General features: G+C 38.6%; 1 protein-coding gene and 1 long non-coding RNA gene across 5 annotated transcripts in view; one reads left to right on the top strand and one right to left on the bottom strand.

Annotated features, from left to right (window-relative positions):
* The window catches only part of LOC144581776 (uncharacterized), a 50,598-nt gene extending 44,230 nt beyond the window's left edge, over window positions 1-6,368 (bottom strand). Inside the window, exon 1 of the long non-coding RNA XR_013533009.1 lies at window positions 6,176-6,368. This is a non-coding gene — a long non-coding RNA (uncharacterized LOC144581776). The remainder of the gene's footprint in view (window positions 1-6,175) is intronic.
* Window positions 5,522-24,539, top strand: part of NFKB1 (nuclear factor kappa B subunit 1) — a 125,695-nt gene continuing 106,677 nt past the window's right edge. For all 4 annotated transcript variants that reach the window (XM_078366769.1, XM_008992920.5, XM_078366768.1 and 1 more), the window contains exon 1: window positions 5,522-5,978. The gene's annotated coding sequence lies outside the window, so the exon portion shown is untranslated. The remainder of the gene's footprint in view (window positions 5,979-24,539) is intronic.

Below are 24,539 nucleotides of genomic sequence, written 5' to 3'. Positions count from 1 at the left end.
ACACACTACACAGATCTCAACCTCAGCATTCTCTGCACACTGACATTTCCAAAATAGCTTCATGAGAAGGAAAATTTGTGCAGTTTCAAAGATTTAGTGATACTATTGTTTGGATATTGGTCCCCTCTAAACCTCATGATAAAATGTGACCCCAATTTTGGAGGTGGGGCCTAATGGGAGATGTTTGAGTCACAGAGGTGGATCCCTCACAAATGGATTGATGCTCTTCCCTGAAGGGAGGGGAGGATGTGTGAGTTCTCACTGTATTAGTTCCCATGAGACCTGGTTACTAAAAGGTTTGGCACCTCTCCCCTCTCTCTCACCCTATGATCTCTGCACAGACCACTCGCCTTTGCCTTCCGGAGTGAAAGCAGTCTGAGATCCTCACCAGACGCAGATTCTGGTGCCATGCTTCTTGTACAGTCTGCAGACTGTGAGCCTAATAAACCTCTTTTCATTACAAACTACCCAGTCTTGTGTATTCTGCCATATCAACACAAATGAACTAAGACAAGTGACAAACACAATATAACATGTCTTTTAGGCAATATTGATGCCTGAAATTCCACACTGAGGCATTTTTTTTCTTTGTAGCCTGATAATGGTAAATACTTTCTGACACCTTAGGATGGATGAATTTGTAAGAAATATTCCTGGGGGGGAACGATCCAAGATGGCCGATCGCTAACATCCCCGGATTGCAGCTCTCAGGGAAGGCGCGGAGAACTAGAGGACGCCACACTTTCAGACAAAGTCTGGTCGCTCACGGAGCAGAAGATCCCCCAGTGGTGGAAACACACGAGTCGCCAGCGCGACTCTCGTGGTCGGTGCAGCGGTTCCGCCGGCACCTCGGCGGGCAGCGCTAGGCACAGAGTAAACGTGGACCGGTTCCCCTTCTGACCGAGGTTTGGAGCCCCGGGAAGGCAGAGTCGCCTACTACGGAAACAAGAAGGAAGCCAGACAGGAGAATCCTGGGCAGAAAAGCACCATCAGTTTTAATGCCGCTGCTCTGGCCCTGGGAACTAACAACCTGGACATCCACTCAAGAGACCTAATCTGAAAGTTGGTAATTTCAAAGACGACAGGAGGATAAATTTACAATGACGGGAAGAAACCAGCGTAAAAAAGCTGAGAATACTCAAAGTCAGAACGCCTCTCCCTCTAAAGATGATCACAGTTCCACATCGACAATGGAGCAAGGCTTGATGGAGAATGAGCGCCTCCTGATGACAGAATCACTCTTCAAGGAATGGATAATAACAAACTTCGGTGAGTTAAAAGAACACGTTGTAGCCCAATGTAAAGAAACTAGGAACTTTGAAAAAAGGTTTGATGAAATCCTATTGAGAATAGACAACTTAGAGAGGAGTATGAGTGAATTAACGGAACTGAAGAATACAATACAGGAACTCCGAGAAGTATGCACAGGTTTAAACACTCGAATTGTTCAAGCAGAAGAAGGGATATCAGAGGTCAAAGTCCAACTTAATGAAATAAAACGTGAAGAAAAGATTAGAGAAAAAAGGATAAAAAGGAATGAGCAAAGTCTCCAAGAAATGTGGGACTATGTGAAAAGACCAAATTTACGTTTGATAGGTGTACCTGAATGCTATGGAGAGAATGAATTCAAGCTGGAAAATACCCTTCAGGATATTATGCAGGAAAATTTTCCTAAACTAGTAAAGCAGGTCAACATTCAATCCCAGGTAATACAGAGAACACCACAAAGATATTCCTCAAGAAGAGCAACCCCAAGGCACATAATCGTTAGATTCACCAGGGTTGAAACGAAGGAGAAAATACTAAGGGCAGCCAGAGAGAAAGGTCAGATAACCCACAAAGGCAAGCCTATCAGACTTACAGCAGATCTCTCGGCAGAAACTCTACAGGCCAGAAGAGAGTGGGGGTCAATATTCAACATCCTCAAAGAACAGAACCTTCAGCCCAGAATTTCATATCCAGCCAAACTAAGCTTCACAACTGAAGGAAAAATAAAATCTTTTATGAACAAGCAAGAACTCAGAGATTTTATTACCACCAGGCCTGCTTTACAAGAGCTTCTGAAAGAAGCATTACACACAGAAAGAAACAACCAGTATTAGCCTTTCTAAAAATACACCAAAAAGTAAAGAGCACCAACATAAAGAAGAAATTACACCAACAAATGGATAAAACAGCCAGTCAACATCAAATGACAGTAACCCTAAATTTAAATTGACTAAATTCCCAATCAAAAGACACAGCCAAAACCCAACGGCATGTTACATCCAGACCTGTTTCACATGCAAGAATACACAAAGACTCAAAACAAAGGGATGGAGAAAGATTTACCAACCAAATGGAGAGCAAAAATAAATAATAAATAAATAAAAAGCAGGAGTTGCAATTCTTGTATCGGATAAAATAGATTTTAAAGCAACAAAGATATAGTGGTAAAAGGATCAATGCAACAACAAGAGCTAATGATCCTAACACCCAGATAGGAGACTTAGATTCAATGAGACAGAAAATTAATAAGGATATCAAAGACTTGAACTCAGATCCAGAACAAGTAAACTTAATAAATATTTATAGAGCTCTCCACTTCAAATACACAAAATATACATTCTTGTCAATACCACATCACACCTACCCATTAGTTTAAATGAAACATTAATTGGCCATTATTAATACCCAATTTTTTTCAAAATAAAGCAATATTTCCATTTACTCTCCCTCTTTCTCTTCCTCTTTCTTCTTCTTCTTTACTTATTATTTTTTTTTCTTTCCTTCTCTCAAATAAAAAAAGAAATCAACTTGTAAACCTCTAGATCCAGGTCGGCAATATCTCTTTCATTGCTTGATTTCCTTTCTTCCCCTCCCTCCCTCCCTCCCTCCCTCCCTCCCTCCCTCCCTCCCCGCTTCCTCCCTTCCTTCCTTCCTTCATCCCTTCCTTCCTCCCTACCGTCCTTCTTCCCTTCCTTCCTGCCTTCCTCCCCCACCAAAAAAAAAAAAAAGAAATATTCCTGGAAGCAGGTTTGTGCAGAGTGTAGAGAAAATGTTGGGCAACAAAGCAGGAATGGAGGAAGGTTAGTCAGGGAGCCAAAAAGAGTGAGCTGAAGGCTTTTATAGTTTTGCCTGCTGTGGTGCATGAAATTACATCCCCCCCAAAACATATGTTCAAGTCCTAACCACAGGTACCTGTGAATATGAGTTTATTTGGAAATAGAATCTTTGCAAAATGTAATCAAGTTAAGATGAGGTGATGCTGGATTGGGGTGGGCTCTAAATCCAATGACTGGTATCTTCATAAAAGAAAGGTTAGGGAGATTTTGAATACAGTGACACAAAGGAAATGCAGGGAAGGAGACTATGTGACAATGTAGGCACAGAGTGGAGTGCTGCAGCCAAGCCAAGAATGCCAAGTATTGCTGGAACCACCAAAAGCTGGGAAGAGCCAAAGTATTCTTCCCTAGAGCCTTCAGAGGCAGCATGGCCTTGATGGCACCTTGAGTTCAGAATTTTAGGCTCCAGGACTGTGACAGAATAAATTCCCATTGTATGCCATCCAATCAATGGTACCTTTTACAGCAGCCCCAGGAAACTAATATGCCTGCTCAACACCTTACCCTCAATTTTGTTCATTTTATGAGATCATTTTGAGTTTGCAGTTTGGTTTAATCTTTTTCAGTAATTAACACTCTTCATTTTTCCTCCCATATATGTCACAGTGACTGTACTCTTGCAACAATTCTATTTATCTATTTTCTGGCAATGGGGCTGCCACCCCTTGCAGAACGAAAAGTAGAGTGTGTATGCTCATGCCTCCAAAAGTGGGGGAACCCACTCCCCTTACACTTTGTTATTTCATGAGAGCTTGCAGACTTTTTACTCATGTCACTGGCAAAAATCATTTAACATAAACTGTATCTCATTCTACTGTAGTATTGGCACAACTTCTAATATTGTCCCATAAATAATAACACAGAAATTCTTTTCTTTTTTTAGTCTTGCTCTGTCGTGCCAAGGCTGGAGTGCAGTGGCACCATCTCGGCTCACTGCAACCTCTGCCTCCTGGGTTCAAACGATTCTCCTGCCTCAGCCTCCCGAGTAGCCACCACGCCCGGCTAATTTTTGTATTTTCAGTAGAGACGGGATTTCACCAAGTTGGTCAGGCTGGTCTCAAACTCCTGACCTCAGCTGATCCGCCTGCCCCGTCCTCCCAAAGTGCTGGGATTACAGATGTAAGCCATCGCGCCTGGCCTACAGAATTTCTTTAAAAGTCTTTGTGTTCAATCTTTATGAATCTTCTGAATCCCAGCTGCTCAGCCTCTGGGAGCTAAATGAGATCTCTTAAAGGTAGACTGCTAGGTGCGGAGGCTCACCTCATAGGCAATCAAATGGATCTGTTTTTTTTGTTTGTTTGTTTCGTTTTTATTTTCCATAAAAACACTCCACCAAGAAGGTTCTTATGACCTACTGGAGAAGGAGGACAGAAAGTGGGCATGAAAGGATTAGGATGAACATGCCATAAGCAATCTAAATGTCACTGCGACATTGCCTGGTGCAGACCTGATTACTGATGTTTTAAAGCTAAGCTTTCAGTTGTCACTCGACCCAGTAGTTAAACAATGAGCTCTAAAATATCTATTTCGGCTTAACATGCTTATGTGGGGAGGTAGTCCACTACCAACTTCTCCCCAGCCTGTGCCTAGTACAGTGCCCAACACTAAAGCAGTTCAGATGCCAGTGAATGGTGGTGGCCACTGGGAGGCCTGTCTGTGGGTGCCAGTAACGATCTCTTCAGAGAAAAAGAAAACTCCCCTCTGTCAGATCAAATGCATTCCTACCACCATCACTATGATTCTATCCACAGTAATTATCATAAAAGCCTAACAATATCTGGTAGATGAATGTTCTGAGTAAGTGTCCTAACCAGATTTAAGACTGCACCAAAACCAGTAGAGGTTACTTCACTTGACACAAGTCGGTTATGATATCTAAATTCTAGTTTAATCTGCGAAGAGATTTGAGTGTAACTGAGACACACTTAAATGGAATATACAGATGAGCTTTATTTTTATATCTGGCATGCTTGGATCCATGCCGACCCTCCAGCTGCTCGGGCCTGCCCTTAGGGTCTCTGGACCGCATGACTCTATCAGCTGCACCGCCGCCGCCGCCGCCTCCGCGCCGCCTGCGTTCCTAGACCATCAGGCCCAGCAGGCGCTTTCTGGGGGCGTCCCTACCGGCTCCAGCCCTCGGGGTTCGGGAGCGCCTGGCTGGGAAGCCAGAGCCCTGCAGGGTACCGGGGCGTCCTGGCCTCCTAACGCGCGCCCCTCGCCCGGCGCCCCGAAGCGGCCCCGAGGGGCGGGAGCCGAGCCCAGAAGCCAGGCCGGGCCTGGGGCGCAGGGCGCCCCCATAAATGCGGGCTTCCCCCACCCCCGCCAGCGACCCCACCTCCCGCCCCCGCTGCGTGCGCGCGTGTGTCAGTCTGTCTGTATGCTCTCTCGACGTCAGTGGGAATTTCCAGCCAGGAAGTGAGAGAGTGAGCGACAGAGAAAGAGAGAGAAGTGCACCAGCGAGCCGGGGCAGGAAGAGGAGGTTTCGCCACCGGAGCGGCCCGGCGACGCGCTGACAGCTTCCCCTGCCCTTCCCGTCGGTCTGGCCGCCAGCCGCCGCCGCCCTCGGCCTGCACGCCGCCGCCGGCCCGGCTCCCGGAGCCCAGCGCCGCCGAGGCCGCAGCCGCTCGGCCAGGAAGGCGCGCCGCCGCCCGGCCACAGCGCGCCCTGCGCTTCCCTCCGCCCGCGCTGCGGACATGGCGCGGCGCTGACTGGCCCAGCCTGGCCCCGCTGCGCTCTCGCTCGCCCCGACCCGCACCCGGGCCCGCTCGGGCTCCGGCCGGCCGCCGCCTCTTCCTTCTCCAGCTCTTAGGCCCGCGCCGCCCGGGAGGGAGAGCCCACCCGCGACAGGAAGCCGAACGCTGACTCGCCACCCGGGTAAGCCAAACTCGGGCGAGTGGGGACCCGGCAGGGTACGCGTGGCCCGAGTCCCACCACCCAGCCCTCCGCACCCCTCCAGCCCCACTCGGACTTCCTTATTCCTGCGCTAACCGCTGGGCTAGACCGTGGGAGAAGGTTGACAGTAGCTGAGAGGCACAAGGGATTGGAGACAGCGGGGAAAGGCACATCCGGACCTCGCAGGGGCTAGTCGGCCGAAGGGCCGCGGCCGCCGGGCGGTCATTCCTCTTCACGTCCTCGGCGCATCCGGACCTTGCAGGGGGCTACTCGGCCGAAGGGCCGTGGCCCCCGGGCGGTCATTTCTATTCACGTCCCTCCGCGGGGCGGGAACGCTAACCGGTGGGGAACTCTTACAAACTTTTAAAATCCCCACCCCCAGCCGCAGCTGGGGGATGGTGAGAAGGTTGAGGTGCGCTGCGGCGCGGAGGAGAGAGGGAAGGTGGTTGGTGCAGTGCAGAACCAGATTTCACCTAAGGGCGTTCCATGAAATGAAAGCAGAAGTCCTTGTCAGTCCTTTTGGCTGGGAAAGCCCTCTCCAGCTCCCCAGAATTGAATAGGAGAGTCTATTCATCCCTCTCCTACTTCTAAAGGAAGGCTGTCCCTCCCTCCCTTCCTCTCTCTCTCTCTGTCTCTCTCTCTCCCTCCCCCCTCCCTCCCGCCCTCCCTCTCCCCCTGCCCCCCACCCCCCAACCCACCACACACACGATATAGTCACTTGCATACTTAGAGCACTTTTTAGACTTGATTATGTAAAACTCTTGGACAGAGTCACCATGCATTGTGCATGACCTCCAAAACAAAAAATAATGTAAAAACAATGCCTAACCTAAATGTAAGTTTTCCTATGGTCTTTAAAAACATATACACCAGGGGATGTTTGCCCTGGCTTACTGGTCTATCCTGAAACTCAAATGGGACTTAATGATACAGGATTTAATTATCAAGATTCAAGACATTTTCATGTACTCTGTTAAGTAGAGGTTTTCAGCATTACAGTTTATGAACTAACTGTATTTAACCTAAAGATTTTGTTATAAAGCTCATAATCTGAGAAAATGCTTATGGTATTACTAAAACATTGACTAGCTCTGGCATCAAAATATTCTTCTACACACTGGTGATCTTTAGTAAATACTAAAGGTTGGGGTCATGATGTTCCATACGTTTTTTCTAGCAGAATCCGACAACTGAATATTATCAAGCAGTTTAAAGTGCATTCCTGTTTGTTAAAACTTTAAAAGGGAAACTTAAAACTGAAGTATGTTTTTTTTTCCTAATTATAATACTGTGCTTTCTAGAGGTGAATCCTTTTACTGTTTGAGGCACTATGGGAATTATGTATTTAAATTTGAAGCAGAGTACTTTTTTTAGTTTATAAACTTGGGAAAGCAGGAAGTAAAAAGATCTGTTCCTTGTAGAATTTTACATTCATGATTTAATTGAATTGCTAAAACGAAAAGAGCTTATACGATTAATGGAGACATGAAATCTGAGATTATTCATCCATATTGATATACCTGCAATTCCTAAATAGCCTCCCCTGCTTGTTTAGATAAAATGTCTTCCTGGGCTACAGCCTGCTGGACAAACTTGAACACAAAGGAACACGTTATATGTATGCTTAATACTGCTGCTTGCAGTGAAAAAACCACTTAAACTCTTAGAGACTTTTTAAAGAAAACAGTATAATCCTGGGTTGCTGGTGATTTAAAAATCTTATTATCTTTTTTTTTTTTTTTGAAATTTCTTATGTTCTGCATTGGTACTCACTTGTGCTGAGTAAATGCCCCTGTTTTTCAAACCCAGGTAGTAAATATGGGGGTATACATTGCAAAAATAGTCCTTCCCCTTCCCCTTTGTAAGCATTGCTTTGATCTTTGCACTTCCTTTTTACTCTACCTCTTAAACAAGATCTGTGATGGTTGAGTTGATTAAAGCAAATTAATCTGAAATTGGCAGAATTTTATATTTAGTGATCATATTCCTTACATTTCTCTTGTTACTGTTCCTGGAAACAAATTGAACTAATTTGAGAAACTAATATTTATGCAGGTTGCTTTAACCACACTTTTAGACTTGCAGATAATTGATGGAGTAAGTTACTACCTTGACTTTCAGGGATTGCACATTGTGGGAGAGATAGGGAATTGACAGCTACATGAATCTTGGATGATCCTTCCATCAGCAAGACCTTATTTTTACCTAATTTATGAGAGGTATTTCTCTGTTCAGAGGAGGTGAAAGTTCTGGCTTTTGGGGGAAGTGGTTGCTTCATAACCTTCAGTTGGTTTGAACTTGGGAGAAGTAAGACGAGTAGTTGATTTTTCAAACAGTAACATAATTGTGTCTGAGTTGCTATATAGATTTTTTATAAAGTACTCAAAAATGTCATCTTTTTCATCTTCAAGTCTTAGTAGATGTGCTATTCTGAGCATAGAATTGACTGCAGTAGGAAGCATATCTGGAAATGTACTGTTGTATAACCAATAGAGTAAATACTCAGATTATGCTCTTCTGGTCCACAGATTGATCAGAAATCGCATTAACAGGAATGGAAATACATGAATCAATGGCTATGCAAAATTTCTCATTAACGTTTTTACTTTTAGTAGGAAGTTTGTTTTATTAGGTTGGTCTGTTGGTTTTCTGTTTACAATGTGAATTGTCTACAGTAGTTAGATTGTTACATTAGAAGATGGGAAGGAAAAAATAGAAGTTAGTGCTAGAGGATACATTAAGATGTTCTGCTCCTACATCTACATTTGTGTCTAATCAGCATTAATTGATTACTGCATCTTGGTAACCAGTAGACCATACTGTAGCCATTTACTCTGCTTTTTGGGAATTAGTTCTCATTTGCACTTTTGCACCTCCCATGAATACTGAACTCACTTGTAGTGTTCTTAGAGGTGAGCAATAAACCATCAGGAGTATGTGATATCTCTTTGAATTCTGTCACTACTTTGGAGACAGAGACTTGAAGAACTAGAGGTACTCAGCCTCACAGAGAAAGGTGTGAATGTTTTGGCATAGTCTTGTGAGTCAATTTGGTTCCTTAACTGTGAATTTTTTACTCAAAAAAGATTAGTATTTGAAACCACATAATTTGGTACAGTTCTGGTAACATAACCAAACCATTTATCTTCGTAATATTTCATTAATTAGTATCCCGTGCCTCACTTTCAGAAGAAAAAAAGATAAACAAGTAGTGGCATTCTTTTAATGATGATGAAATTCCTTCATACCTTTGGTCTCTGCTGTATTGGAGGTTGTTCCTGGGTGCAAATTAATATACTGTCTTTTACATCTCCGGAGGTTGTTGACCTGTCCTTGAAGATCAGCCAACAGTTTAGAAAATAAGTTGTGCAAATTACATTGCTTCACCTCAAATAATTTAAAGCCTGACAGTTATGTACAAAATAAGAGTCACATAAGATAAGAATTGTTAAAGATTATAGAAATCTCAAAAGATAGATTATGGATGAAAATATTTGTTTAATTTAGAGTACTACTAATAGAAAGTGTATTTTATATTAAAAATAATTTTTATTCTCATATTTTCTGTAGTAACACAGATTTAATTATCAGTAATACAGATTTCATCTGCTTTAATGTATTGCCTGCTTTTGAAATTAGAACACTCATATATTTGGTTTAATTATTCATTACAGATTGCCTTATTTTTTTTATTTCTTTTACCATTAATCCAGAAACCTTAAAATAGCTTTTATTTTGACCCTTGCTTTCAGTAGGTATCAACAGACTTGAACTCACTATGATCCTATTAGTTTAAACTGTGAAAAATTTTGGCTGATTGAGCTTTAAAAAAGAATTTATGTATTCTATATGGCTTATTCTTTAAACTAGCCAAAATTATAAACAATGAAATAAAAAGAAAGGAAAAGCTGTCTGAGAGAATCATATTCTATAGTTCAACTAAAAAGAAATAACATCTTATCTGTACTGACAAAAGCAATATCCGATGCTCAACGTTGTACTTGTTGGCACATAGTAAGCAATCAATAACTGTTTAATGAATGACATGAAGTTATTGCATTTTGTTTTTTTAAATGGACAGCCATCTTCTATAAGGAACAATAATGATATTATTTTGCTTTGTCTTCTGGAAAGAAAGGAGACCAAAACAGTCCTTGCATCCTAGCTATTATGGAACTCTTACCTAAAAAGCTCTTGAAGTTTACTAGAACAAATCATTTATTAAAAAGTACCTGGAGCCTTCCAAAAGGAGAACGTTTCATTCTGAAAGAGGCATTTATGAACAGGGGAAAAAAATGCCTTTTAGTTTCAAAGTTTTAGAGGCACCAGAGCAAGATAATAAATTAACTGGAATGATAAAAGGTGTTTGTCCAATTGAAAAATGTAACTTCTTGGTGAAATTAGAATTTCTTTACACTCCATTGAAACTGTAATATCAAATACTAATACCTCAAAAAAAGAAGCAATGCTACAAGCACTGCTTGGTAATCCAACAATTGTTAACGCTTATGTAAATTAATCAACCAAAAAGTTAAAACAAAATGTGTTATGACCTCTAGAATTAAACACCTATCACCCGTAAATGTGTGACTGTTAAGAATTACTAGATGGCAAACCTCAGGCACAAGCAGGCAGTGAGCAGGGTTTACTGTACTTTCCATTTTCATACTTTAATGGTTTTTGCAACACTGTAGAAGCTGAGGCCTCATCCTGGCAGAGCTTTTTCATTATTTTTCAGTTGTAGTATTTTTTAGAAGTTGGCCTTGAAATTCTGAATTGAACCATTTGTTCTGTGTGGACACAATTTTTTAAATGAAATATACCATCTAGATGAGAATAGGGAAAAATGTCAGTACTCCTTGTCCCTACAGTGCCCCCCCTTGAAGCCCTAATGCAGCCCTTGTGGGAAAACAACCATTTTATTGAATGCTGCTCACTTCAGCCCAGTCTGCTTTGCTGCCACTTAATTCTGGTTCTGACGACCCCGATCTCCCCTCATATCACTCACAAAAAAATTCAAATTTAAAAATTAATTTAATATAATTTAAATTAATTTTTAAATTATATATGTAACTAATGTGTATATTAAATATACTGATATGTATTAGTTATATATATAGATATGGCAACAACAAAAAAGATTGTATATAGGCATATTTGTAACTAACATATATTAAAGATAATGATATATATTAAATATGATATATATGTATAGATAGATATATTTTTTGTTGTTGCCAGCTAACTGAAGAAGAAATTAAATGTTAACATATATAACAATTGCCATGTAAAGCCGTCATTCTTGAAAAGTACAGAGAGGCCGGGCACGGTGGCTCAAGCCTGTTAATACCAGCGCTTTGGGAGGCCGAGGCGGGTGGAGCACGAGGTCAACAGATCGAGACCATCCTGGTCAACATGGTGAAACCCCGTCTCTACTAAAAATACAGAAAATTAGCTGGGGATGGTGGCGCGTGCCTGTAATCCCAGCTACTCGGGAGGCTGAGCCAGGAGAATTGCCTGAACCCAGGAGGCGGAGGTTGCAGTGAGCCGCGATCGCGCCATTGCACTCCAGCCTGGGTAACAAGAGTGAAACTCTGTTTCAAAAAAAAAAAAAAAAGAAAAGTACTCAGAAGATTAATAGCAGCAGTGTTTGTTAAAATAATACAATCATCCAAGCACTCTACCTGTGACTTCCACTTGAGATGGCTTCCAGAAAAAGATACAATTTTCTGTGTTCCATTACATGATGAGTTCAACCTGCAGCTTCTGAGCATGAAGAGAAGCATAAGCAAACAAGGCTGTAGCTTTGTCATAATCCTTACTGTACTAGTAGAAATATATGGACAATTCATGAATTTCATATTGGAAAATATAGATTATTCTTTGAGATGAACCTTTTTTTTTAATTTTTGGTTTTTTTTCAGTAGAGATGGGATTTTACCCTGTTGGCCAGGCTGGTCTCAAACTCCTGACCTCAGGTGATCTACCAGCCTCTGCCTCCTAAAGTGCCGGGATTACAGCCGTGAGCCACCTAGCTTGGCCAAGATGAACCTTTTTGATAAATGAGGCTCACTAATGTTTCAAAGGTAGATTTACTTTTCACTGACTTGAACTAAAGAAATTCAAGACCTGCATAAAGTTGAGCATACCTCTATACCATCCCATTTTAAAAAGCAATTTGTTTTTATGAATTTTATTTGTTAAAAATAGCAGTTATTTCAAAAAATTATTATTTTTATTTATCATATCAATTGATCTGAAAATACTATACCATATTTCAATGTTAGGGCACACCTATCCCTCATTTATATCAGACATCACTTCTACCATATAACAAGTATGTAAAGAAGAAAACGTAAAAGTGATGACAGACTCACTAATCAACCTATTTGTTGGTTCTGAACCCAAGCCTGCAGTTCATTTAAATAGCGAAAATAAATTACTTGTCTTAGAAAATATGTCTTCCATAGAATTTTAGGAATGAGGAAATAACTGTTTTTGGATGTTTTAACACAAATTCCTATCTCATGTTTTATTGATATATGAAGAACCTCTTTGTCTACCATTTCTTAAGTATAGGCTTATTTTGTAGGGTTTAACCATTTATTAGTATTTGACTGTTAGATTTGATTGATAAGTGTCTTTTTCTTTTAAATATGGTATAGACTTGGTAATAAGGTCAGAGGAAAATACATTGCAATTTACAGCATCTAAATATAATGCAAGAACCTTCATGATTTATAAAATTAAAATGACAATGTGGAAGGATGGAAGAAGTCTGGGTGGCCATTTATATAGAGAAAATTAGAAGTATAAAGAATTGTTAAGAATAAAAATTAACTTAATTTTTTGCTTTGTTGGATAGTCAGGAAAGTACTTGAATTGGCAGTTGATTTACATGAAGTCAAAACTGAAAACAATGTAGAATCTAGGAAATAGGAAAAACAATTTTAATGTGTTCATACTGCTAATTTCAAACCAATCAGAAAGCCTGGGGAACTACTTTTTCAGAGGAGATGGTTTAAAATGAACCAAAAATATAGCCATTTATCGTCCCTATTTATTTAATTCACTCATTTATTACACTGCTAATATATGATAAGGTATAAAAGTCAAGTATTGTTTGTATATGTGTACATGATTTTAAACCTAGGAGTGTTTTGAAAGATTAGTCAAAGCAAAGGATAATGAAAGCATAAAGACTTAGGGGGAAGAGTCCACTATAAAATTAAGACTTGAACTTTGTTATTGACTTGAATGTGAAGATAAAGAAATAATCTAGAAAGTGAATGAGAATTATAAATAAAAGAATAAATTGTATGGGGGTCATGATGAAAGGAATAAGAGAGATTGCCCTTAGATAGAACTTTTTGGTAGGCATTTCATAATGGATTATCATATTTTTAATAAACTGGTAAGAATGGACATTTTTACCACATTATGAAAAAACACTTTAGAAGTCAGTTGTAATCAAGTAAATAAGAGTACCTGGGAAATTAAAATCAAAAGCCCTGTATCCAGCAATAGTCAAATGCATATACTTGCTCTCATACCATATCATAGCATTAATTTGACATAATATCTTTATGGTATGTCTCCATATATTTACTGTTTCCATTTAAGAAATTTAACCAAATTTAACAAGCAATCTTTAGAAACTTTAAAAATATTTCCTATTTTAAACCATTACATAATAATTTATCCTGCAGTTACAAATCTTTTTTATGATGGGTGGGGAAATATCCCATTTCTCTTAGAAAGTCTCCTGTAATAGCCAAATAGGAGTCAGTCCAATTTGCTTAGAGAGGTAGTTCAATCCTGTGTTGAAATAGATGGATGACTTTTGGAGTAATTGTGCTATATTTACTAAATATCTGTTGAACTGTAGGAGTCCAGTCATTCAAGGCAAGCCACAGAAAATGAAAAGTGTTGAGGCACTTAAGTATCTTTCCATAGATGTCCTCATCAATATGCCAGTATAAAATTTCTCATCATCTCTGACCCCCACCCCTCTCCACAGATTGGTATCCTCAGAACATTAGGGAATGCAGTTATTAGCCCATTAGGCATTCAGTAGGTTTTCTGTGCCAGAAATCTAGAAGCCCATCTTATACATTCAGCTTTCTTCTTCTGTCAGTCACCAAGTTCTATCAAGTCAACTTCCTCCTCGTCTCCAGAATCCATCCCTTCCTAACTTAATTTCTAGATTTTATTTTTGGATTATCTCCTGCTCCTAATCCGCCTGTCATTTAGAATAATAGTAATCTTTCTAAAGTGTAAATCTGATCATGTCTCTGCAGTAGTCCCAGTTGTCTTCACAACCTTTTTCCTGCACACCTCACCCCCTTTCTCCCTCCCCTTTTCCCCAACCATCCCCTGATCTCAAATCCTCCACACCAACTTTCAGTTTCCTATTCACAGTTTCTAGCTTTGAAGACCTTTGCTTATGCCCTCCCTGTGTGAGTATGCCTTTTCTTTCCTAGTCATCCTGCTAACTACTAAACCCTTAGGCCTGGTTCCAGCATCATATTCCTGTCATTCGCCTTTCTGTTTTCTCTCTCTCCTTTCCATAAAGAGTTATGTGCCCCCATTCTGTGTTCTCCTGAATTCTTCTGGATCTTAGAAAAGAAACATCTTGAAATCAGGGAGTTCATCTTACTTTTTATTTGCACAGCACCTGGTATGTTTGCTGAGTAAGCAAATAACTGAACAAGATATCAAGAAACAGTGTTGCCAACTAACTGTAGCTCTGAGCAAGTTAATTAACTTCTGAGTCTTTTTTTTTTTTGTTCTGTAAAAAAATTAGGTTAGACCAAATGAATATCTCTCTCTAAAACTATGTGTTTCTTTGATATAAATGTGTTAATTGGAAGATTTCAGATTTTCTTGCCATATTGAGATGGGTCAACTTAAGAAAAATGCATGTAAGGACCAAGCCAATTCTTGATTATCAGTATGGTAATATGAGGAACTGCCCATTTTGTGGATAGTGAGTTACAATTTTTGGTCCTAGTATAGCTTCTTTCTCAAATTCAGATGTTTCTGGGGTTGCATTTTTTCATTATTAATCAGTCTCTCACATTCACATTTCTCTAAAGAAATGTATGGAAAACTTGAGATAAAAATTGAATATAAAGTTTAATATTTAAATGTTAGATTGATTCAAGATCTGATTAAAACTATATTCAGAGGGAGAAGAAGGGGAGGTGGTGGTAGTATCAGCTGAATCCTACTCTGTCATGGAAGGAACACAACATCGTACATCAAGAAAAAAAGCATATCTTGGAGATAAAAAGAACCACCAGGTAAACCAAAAAGTTAAGAGTGTTAAAAAGTAAGGCTTTGAAAAGCAGGTTTGGAGGTAAGGAGGGGTGGGGTAGGGGAAGCTTTGCTTGTTTATAGAAGCTCTTCCATCTTCGAATAGTAGGATTTTATTTTTTTATTTTTTCTTCCTGTTTTTTGTTTTTTTTACCTCCAGCTTTAATGAGACTATAATATAGTACAGTTGACAGAAATTATATATATTTATAGTGTACAAGATGATGTTTTGATATATATGTATTATGAAATGATTAAATCAAGCTGATTAACATAAGTAGGGTTTTATTTCTTTAAAAGTAATTCATTTGAATATATGTTGAGTCCTTTCTATGTGCCACACACAGTTCTAAGGACAAGGCATACAGTGCTGAACAAGACAGAAATCCAGAAATTCATGGATCTTAAATCATGCAGTCCTTTCAGTTTTTAAAGTTTTCTTGCTGGGCACAGTGGCTCACACCTGGAATCCCAGTACTTCCAGAGGCCGAGAAGGGAGGATTGCTTAAACCCAGGAGTTTGAGACCAGCCCAGGCAAAATAGCTAGACCCTGGTATCTACAAAAAATTTAAAAATTAGCGGGGCATGGTGGCACATTCCTGTGGTCCCAGCTCCTCAGGAGGCCAAGGTGGAGGGTCACTTGAGCCTGGGAGGTTGAGGCTGCAGTGAGGGGGAATTGTGCCATTGCAATCCAGTCTAGGCAACTGAGCAAGACCCTGTCTCAAAAAAGAAAAAAAAATAGAAAAAAAATTTCTTTTTACATCAGCCTTTTTAAGTTGAAGAATCTGATAACTAAAAAAGTAGACAAATATTAAGGCGGCAACTTTAGTGATTTATCTCAAGGTGAACATGTTTAACCTAGGTGGTGGCCAAGAAATAGAACATTGCCAGCACTGCAAAAGTATCCTGTCTGCCCTTTCTTAGTTAGGACCCCTTCCCTCCACTGTCATTTAAAAGATTTCACTAACAACTTTTGGATTATGTGTATGTCAATTCTGTGACTCATATATATTCACATAGACAATGGAGTGTTGACTGAATGAATTCATTATTTCCAGGTGCTAATAATGAGCTTCACACCAGAGCAAACTCTGCTGTGTCAGTTGGGCCCTAAGATCAGTTCATTTCAGATATTCCTCACTAAACAAAATACTGTTTTTCCTACGTTGTTAGTAAAAAATATAAAACAGATCACATTCTCATTGATTTATTACTTATCAATTTAAAAGTAAATATTTTGCTTAATACCAAGTCGCCAGGGTGACTGACAAAGAAACAGAGAAAGAAGTATTCACATCTGATGTTATCAGACATAGAAGAGAGAGTGTAGTTCACCTATTTCCCCCCACTCACTTTATACACTCACATCTGTATGTGTGTCATTTGGTTTTTGTTTGTTTTGAGATGGGGTGTCACTCTGTCACACAGGCCAGGGTGCAGTGGTGCAATAATGGCTCACTGGAGCCTTGACCAGAGGTCTCAAGCTATTCTCCTACCTCAGCCACCCAAGGAGCTGGAACTACAGACACCCACCACCACGCCTGGCTAATTTTTTATTTTATTTTACTTTTTAAGTTTTTTGTACAGATTGGGTCTCCCTATGTTGCCAAGGCTGGTCTCCAAACACTTGGACCGTCAAAGTGGTGGAGTTGTAGGTGTGAGCCACCACACCCAGCCATGTGTATGTTAAAGAGTTTATCTATATGAGTGGTCAGTGTAGAAAGGGCTTCACAGAGCCTGATTTTGATGGTTTGTAAATTATTATATTTGTGTATGTGTAATTGGAAGACCTTCACTGTGATTATTTCTTCAAGGGCACCCTTTCTCCCTCCAGGGTGATTGTGCCCATGTTCACAGGACCAAACATTGATGGTTCACATAATGATTTTTTTCTTTAAAACATAAAGGACATATTTTTATGGATTCTTGAGGATTAATAGAATAAAAATCTAAAATAAGTCATATTTGGATTCAAGAGAACTGGATCAGTTTCTATATATTTGAACAAAAGAATATTAATCTCTAATTCATAACACATGAGGTCTACTTCTTCCTAAGTCTGAAAATCTGAATATTCCAAAATGGTACTCAAGTCAGAGGCCCCAAATCAAAATTAAATTTCTGTGATGCTATGTTTTTAGAGAAGAAGAAATCTGTAGCATTAGAAATGTAGAAGCAAAGGGGCAGTACAAAGTCCAGGATGTCAAATCTCTTTTTCATGCCATCTAAATGAAAGACCTCACACCATGAGCAGAGGCATTGAAGCAGTTTTTATGTGGAAATGGAAGGTGACAGCAATATCTCAGGAGTGACTTTAATTACAACAATTTAAGGTTTTATCTAACTTATTGTAATTTTTAGAGAACTTCTCTAGCCCTATAAGTTAATTCTTGGCAGTTTGTCCTAAGATAGTATTAAAAATGAATTTAACTTAGAATATGATATAAATTACTCTTGATTACAAATACAATTTAAAAATGTCCAAAACATCTTTTGATCTTATGGATTTCAGTCAGCTATGATTAAGAAGACAACCGTAGGCAAAAATTTGTTTCTTATGGAACACGTTGGAATGCATTCTAATCACTTCTCTAAGAAAATCCCTGTCCCCCACGGTTATAGTGAACATGATACAGCAAGAATTAAGATGCTTCTTTCAGTGGGATGAGGTTATTTATTCTATAGTCTGTTGATTATAAGAGGTACTTTTTTCTTCCCCAATGTAACACTTTTGCTTAATTATATACATTGCAGGATTTTTTTAATATTTTCCTATTACTGGTTTCTGATTTAATTCCACTGTATTTAAGTAACATACTCTGCATTCTTCCAATTCTTTGAAATTTATTGAGACTTACTTTATTGCCTGTGATGTGGTCTATCTTTGTGAATATTCCATGTGTACTTAAAAATAATGTGGACTCTACAATCATTCAGTGGGGTGTTCTAGACATACGCTAGGTTCTCTTGATAGTTTTGTTCATAAGCCTTCTATATCTTTCCTGCTATGGTATGAATGTGTGCCCTCCAAATTCAGGTGTTGAAACAGGATGGTGAATGTGATGGTAGCAAGATGTAGGGCCTATAAGAAGTGATGGGATTAGGTGCCCTTATAAAAGCGCTTGCTGGAGAAAATTTGTCTCCTCTTGCCTTTCTGCCCTCTGCCATGTGAGGACACAGCATTCCTCCCCTCTAGAGGATGTACCCCATCATCAGACACCAAATGCTGGTGCTTTGATCTTGGACTTGCAGTTTCCAGAACTAGGAGAAATAAACTTGGGCTCTTTAAAATTACTCAGTCTCAGCTATTCTGTTATAGCAGCACTGACAGACTAAGACATTTCCTGGCATTCTGTTGATTTGCTTTTATCAATTACTGAGAGAGGAATGTTAAAAATCTTAACTGTAATTGTGGTTTTGTCATTTTTTCCATTAGTTCTGCCACTTTTTGCTTCATGTATTTTGAAGCTTTGTTAATTGGTGCATACACAATAAGATCATTGTTTTTCTTTGATGAGTTGGCTCTTTGATTCTTATACACATTGTTCCTCTTTGTCCCTGGTAATATTTGTTCTCTTGAAGTCTACTTTATCTGATATTTTAGAATATAGCCCATTTTTCTTATGTTTAGCATTTTCATGATATAACTAGCACAGTGTTCCATCTTTATACTTTAAACTATCTGTGTCTTTAATATTAAAGTACAATTCTTATGAAAAGTATATACTTGAATCTTGGTTTTATTAAAATTCATTCTGATCATCTCTATCTTCTAGATGAGTTTAGTCCAGTTCCATTTAATATTATTATTGGTATGTTGGGGTTAAGTCTCCCACCTTGGTAATTAATTATCTGTTTGTGCTATCTGTTCTTTATTTTTTTTTCTCCTTTCCTGCCATCCTTTGAATAAATCAAGCTTAATGTTTTAAATTCCATTTTATCTCCTTCATTGGTTAAATTCCATTTTATCTTCATTATAATTTATTACAATATGCATCTTTGAATCTACAATTAATGTGAGAACTTGACAGTGTTATACTTCTGCTTGTCCTGCTGTGCCATTATTGATATACGTTTTACTTATTTATATTTTACAGACTGCAAAATATATTGTGTTGTTTTGCTGTGACCAAGGAATTGTCTTTTTAGGAAGTTAAGAAAGAAGGAATCAAACTCTTATGCTTACTCACATATTTTTCATTATTGATGCTTTTTAATTCTTTCATACAGGTTCAAGTTTCCATCATTTCCCTTTAGCATGTAGAACTTTTGTCAGCATATCTTTTAGCAGGTCTGCTGATGATGAATACTTTTAGCTCTTGTTTATTTGAAAATGTCAATTTCACCTTTATTTTTAAAAGGTATATTTGCTGAATATTTTTCTGGATGAATCTTTTTTTTCTTTAATCACTGTAAAGGTGCCTTTACATTGCCTTCTAGCTTGTACTGTATCTAATGATCATCAGAAACATTATGCTTATCATGCTTATCACTGTTCCCCCACATATAATATGTCCTTTCTTGACCTTTGCTGTTTTAGAATTTTTTTTTTTTTTTTTTGCTTTAGCATTAGTTTTTAACAGTTTAGCTGTAATATGCCCAAGCATGGTTTTATTTGTCTTTATCTAACACAGGGATCTTTAAGAATCTTGGATATGTGGGTTGATCTTTTAAAAATCAAATTTGGAAAAATTCTCAACTTATTTTTTTGAATTTTTTTTGGGCTTTTTTCTCTCTTCAGGATTTTATGTTACAAATTTGTAAGACTGCTTAATATTGTCCTTTAGGTCACTGATGCCGTGTTCACTTCTTTCTGCCTTTTTTCTCTGTGATTCAGTTTGGATAGTTTTTATTGATTTTTCTTCTAGTTTATTGGGGTACTTTCGTCTATAATGTTAAATATGCTGATAAGTCCACGTAGTGAAATTTCATTTCAGTTCTAAAATTTCAGTTCATCTACTGAAATTTCATTTCAGTTCTAAAATTTCTGTTTTTTTAAGTGTATATTTCTCTGCTGATACTGTTTACTCATTATGTTCATCTTTTTCTTTACATTATTGACCATATGCTATTACCTATTTTAAAGTCTTTGGTTACTAATTTCATCATTTTTTTCCCTCAGTCTTATTTTCCTACATCTTTTCAGGCTTCATTATGTTTTATTTTACACTGTAGATATTACATTGTGGAGAGTTTTTTTTTTTTTTTTTTGTCTTCCTTTAAAATGTGTTGAGTTTTGTTTTAACAGGCAGTGAATTTACTGGTGGATCACCAAGTTTTATTAAGATTGGTTTAGAATAGCCCTTATTTTATGGTGTTTCTAATTTCCATTATGTGGTCTTTCTGAAATCACAACTGAATGCTCACAGTGTTCAGTGGTGTCTTTCCATCCTGAATTATTATAACTGCAGTGTCTATCAGCACTGTATGATGTCTGGAATTTCCATTTAGCTCTTAGATGCCTAGAAACCGTTTTCTATTAGGTTTTGCAGGGTCTTACACTATCACAGCTTAGTATTTGACCAGTTACCAGAGATGACCCCTATGTAGTTTTCTGAGGCTCTTGCTTTTTTTGTAAATCCTTTCTCTCTGATATTCTGCCCAGCAAGATTGCTGTTCTCTCTTTGGGCTCTCCCTGTGCCATGATTTGGAAAGTGACCTCAGTCAAAAAATGAGTATGACTTTAGAATTTACCTAAAGCACCTAATAATGTTTAGCCCTATGATGTGCAATATCTTAAATTACAGCTTTAGGTATTTTGTATGGTTTCACAGTTGAGTATAGCAAGGAGGGAAGTTCAGATAACTGTTAATCTGTGATAACTGAAACCAAAATTTGACATTTTGACAAATTTGAAATGGCAATACTTCTTAAAATTAATGCTGTTTTTATAAAAACAGTGTTTTCCAATTTGGCAACACAGAAAAAGCAAAACTCCCATCTCTACTTTTTAGGCACTTCTATCCATTTGAGAGGATGACAAAAATATAGGTTAAGTTAGATTGCAGTAAAACTATGCTGTCTAGTGTTAAATCACCAGTATATGTAAGTGTTATGGGTGTTATGTGACTACAGGGCTATAGGTTACAAGCAAAATAAAGGATTTCTTGGCAGAGATTGGATTTAACTAGAGCCTTGAAGAGTGGGTACTATGGAGGTAGAAAAGATGGTATTTCAGGATGCAGGGGATACTGCAAACAAATGTACAAGATGTAAATGAGCAAAGCATTTTGAATGATTAATATGTCTTTCATAGAGGGTTTTGGGTGCTTATAATATGATTTAATATAATAATGTAGTGTGCTAAGTGATTGAAGTCTTTGGACTTTATTTTGTAAGTAATATGGCAATAATGTGAAAGATACTTAAAGAGGAAGAAACCCTGCAGTGAGAGAGAACAGTGCAGAGCCTATTACCGTCATTCAGAGGTGAGGCAATAAAGGTCTCTCCTAGGATGTTGGAAAGAAGGGGCAGATACAAGAAGCAATGTGAAGAAAATAATCATCAGAAATTAGTGACTAGATTGGTTTGAGAATGATATATTGGCTGAAATTGGAAAGTCAACAATGGGGCTCGTTGCAGCAGAAATGATGAAACTGATTTTAGAGAGCTGAAGGGATTTAAAACTTTAACTTGTTTTATAAAGGTATCACTGCTTACACCTAACAGTGATTTATTAATATTTGCACTCTGAAAGTTTTAACAGTTTTAATTTTCCGTATATACTACAGTGTTTCGGCTACTATATTTGCCTCTTTTGTTCAGTTGGGAATTGAATAAACCAATAGAGTAAAAAAATGAACACAATGTGGGCCCTGACTAGAGCTCTAACAAAGAGTGTGATTACTGAATTACTGAGATAATTAACCTAAACCACACATGTAGGGAGCCAGCCCTACATCACCCGTGGGTACCCCATGTTCGGTGACAACAAAGGAATGAGAAAAAGATGGATTAAGAGAGATAGTGGGACCAGGGCAGGGGGCAACACTTATTACTCTGGAGGAGGCAGTGAAGGCCCTGAACTCTGATCATCCACACTATTTATTGGTTGCAATCACTTTGACCTATAGGGTAGAGGTGGAGTGATGGTAGGGAGAGGGTGATGGTGGAGTGAATTAGTGAGCTGAAAGTGAATCAATGAGTCGGAACTGGGTGTGTCATTCTAAGGATTGATAACAGTGGCCATTTGGGAGTTTCACAAAACAAGAACATGTGATTATCTTTAGCTTATTATCTGTGTGCAGCTAATGGAACATGGGCCTCACAAGGAGCCTACAAGTCTGACTACGTTATAAGGCTATGAAGGGGTTTTACGTCCTGAATCTATCCAAACTGTTATTTGTTGTCCCTTATTTATATGTTACTTATAATCAATTTATGTAGGCACTCTGTAAGTCCTTTCTCCTTTGTTGCTTTTCCCAACACCGCATACACTGCACTTCCCATGACACCTATTATATCGCATTGCTTTTGCCTGTTTGCCTTCCTCCTTCCTAAACTATTGCATTAGTTTGCTTTTGTTGCATTAAAAAATCACCACAAAGCAAAGTAAAAGACAAACACTGATTATTTCTTCCAAGTCTGTGGGCTGTCTAGGTCATCCGGCCTGGCCTGCTTTGGCTACTCTCTGAGGTCTTTTGGCTACTCAACCGGTGCTGTTTGTAGCTACTTTGCTGGTGCCCTACTGCTGTTTGTCTGCAGTTTGCTTGGCTACTCGGCTGGTGCTAGGAAGCATCAGCTAGGACCGCCTCTCTCTGCTCCACGTGGTCTTTGATTTTCCAGTGGCTGGTGCAGGCTTGTTCACATGGTAACAATTTTCCAAGTAAGCAAGAATGAACACTGAAGGCATGTTGAAAGCTGGGTTTAGAACTTGCACTAATACTTGTTCCTATTGCCAAGACTCAAAGCACAGAGAAGTAAGATTTTTCCTCTTGTCGAGTGACATATAAAGAAATGCGTAGACACTGTTTTTAATCTACCACAACTGTAAGCTCTGTGAGTACAGGAACAGCATCACTCTTGTGCACTTTTGTGTTGTTGATAACTGGCATAGGATGCATAATTATTTTTAGGTGGATGACTAAATTAAGGAAGGAAAACAGGTAGTATTTCAATATACTGTAGTTTTAATTTATATATATTATATATATTTGATATAATTGAATATATAATTATATACATAATATTATAAGTATATATATATTATGTATATATACATACTTTCATCATATCATCAGTGAGTATAGACATGGTTCAGGGAGAATCTCTTTATTCTCCTTCTATCTTTTCAGATTGACCAAAGAAAATTTTTTTTAAAAAATGAACTATCACTTGAGTTACATTGTTTGGTATTTTTATCTTCACAGGCAATTGACTTGTGAAGAATTCGTTTTGTGCATTGTCAGAATCCTATCCTGCTCTTTAGGCTGTGCTATGGGTGGACTAGCTCCAACCAGAACACTTGGGAGACCTGAAGCAAACATGCTATATTAAAATAAATAACGTCATATGCCAAAGAGGAAAATTACTTTTGCCTCCTAAACAATTTAAAGAACCAGAGACTGTGGGGTCTGATTAGCCAGCATTACTTTATCAACTTGAGCAAATGACTTATTCTCTTTCAGCTTCAGTGTCTTATCTGGGACGGTGATTCTTAGGATTGATGTGAGAATTAAGATAAATATGTGAAGTTCTAGCTACAGTTCTTTACCCATGAAGTAGTCAGTAAAGTTTACTTCTTTCTCCATGTGAACCAAAGCACTGTCACAATATGATGATGTTCAATAGGATTTCTCATGCTCAGCATTATTGATATTCAGGGTTGGATAATGCTTTATTGTGAGGGGCTGTCCTGTGAAGTACAGGATGTGCAGCAGCATGTCTACCCTCTATACACTAGATGCCAGTAAAACCACCCATCCAGCTATGACAGGCAAAAATGTCTCCAAACATTGCCAAATGACCCCTGGGGGCAAAATGCAAATAGTTTATCTAGCAGTGACACATAGCCAGCCACCTTAGAGAGAGAATGTGTCCGTGTACCCATAAACGTAGAATGGGAAACAAAATACTGAGTCTTCTCAGAATGTCTAAAGCTTTTGCTGTCTATATTCCTCTTCCTATAATATACCACAAACATACTGCTTATTATGTCATCTAATAACATGGCTAACATTTGCTGTGTATTATTCTCAGTGTTAATAAGCTTTGTATAAACTGACT

The sequence above is a fragment of the Callithrix jacchus genome, chromosome 3, assembly GCF_049354715.1.
Source record: "Callithrix jacchus isolate 240 chromosome 3, calJac240_pri, whole genome shotgun sequence".
Taxonomy (NCBI): domain Eukaryota; kingdom Metazoa; phylum Chordata; class Mammalia; order Primates; family Cebidae; genus Callithrix; species Callithrix jacchus.
This window is presented reverse-complemented; position numbering and strand designations above follow the sequence as displayed.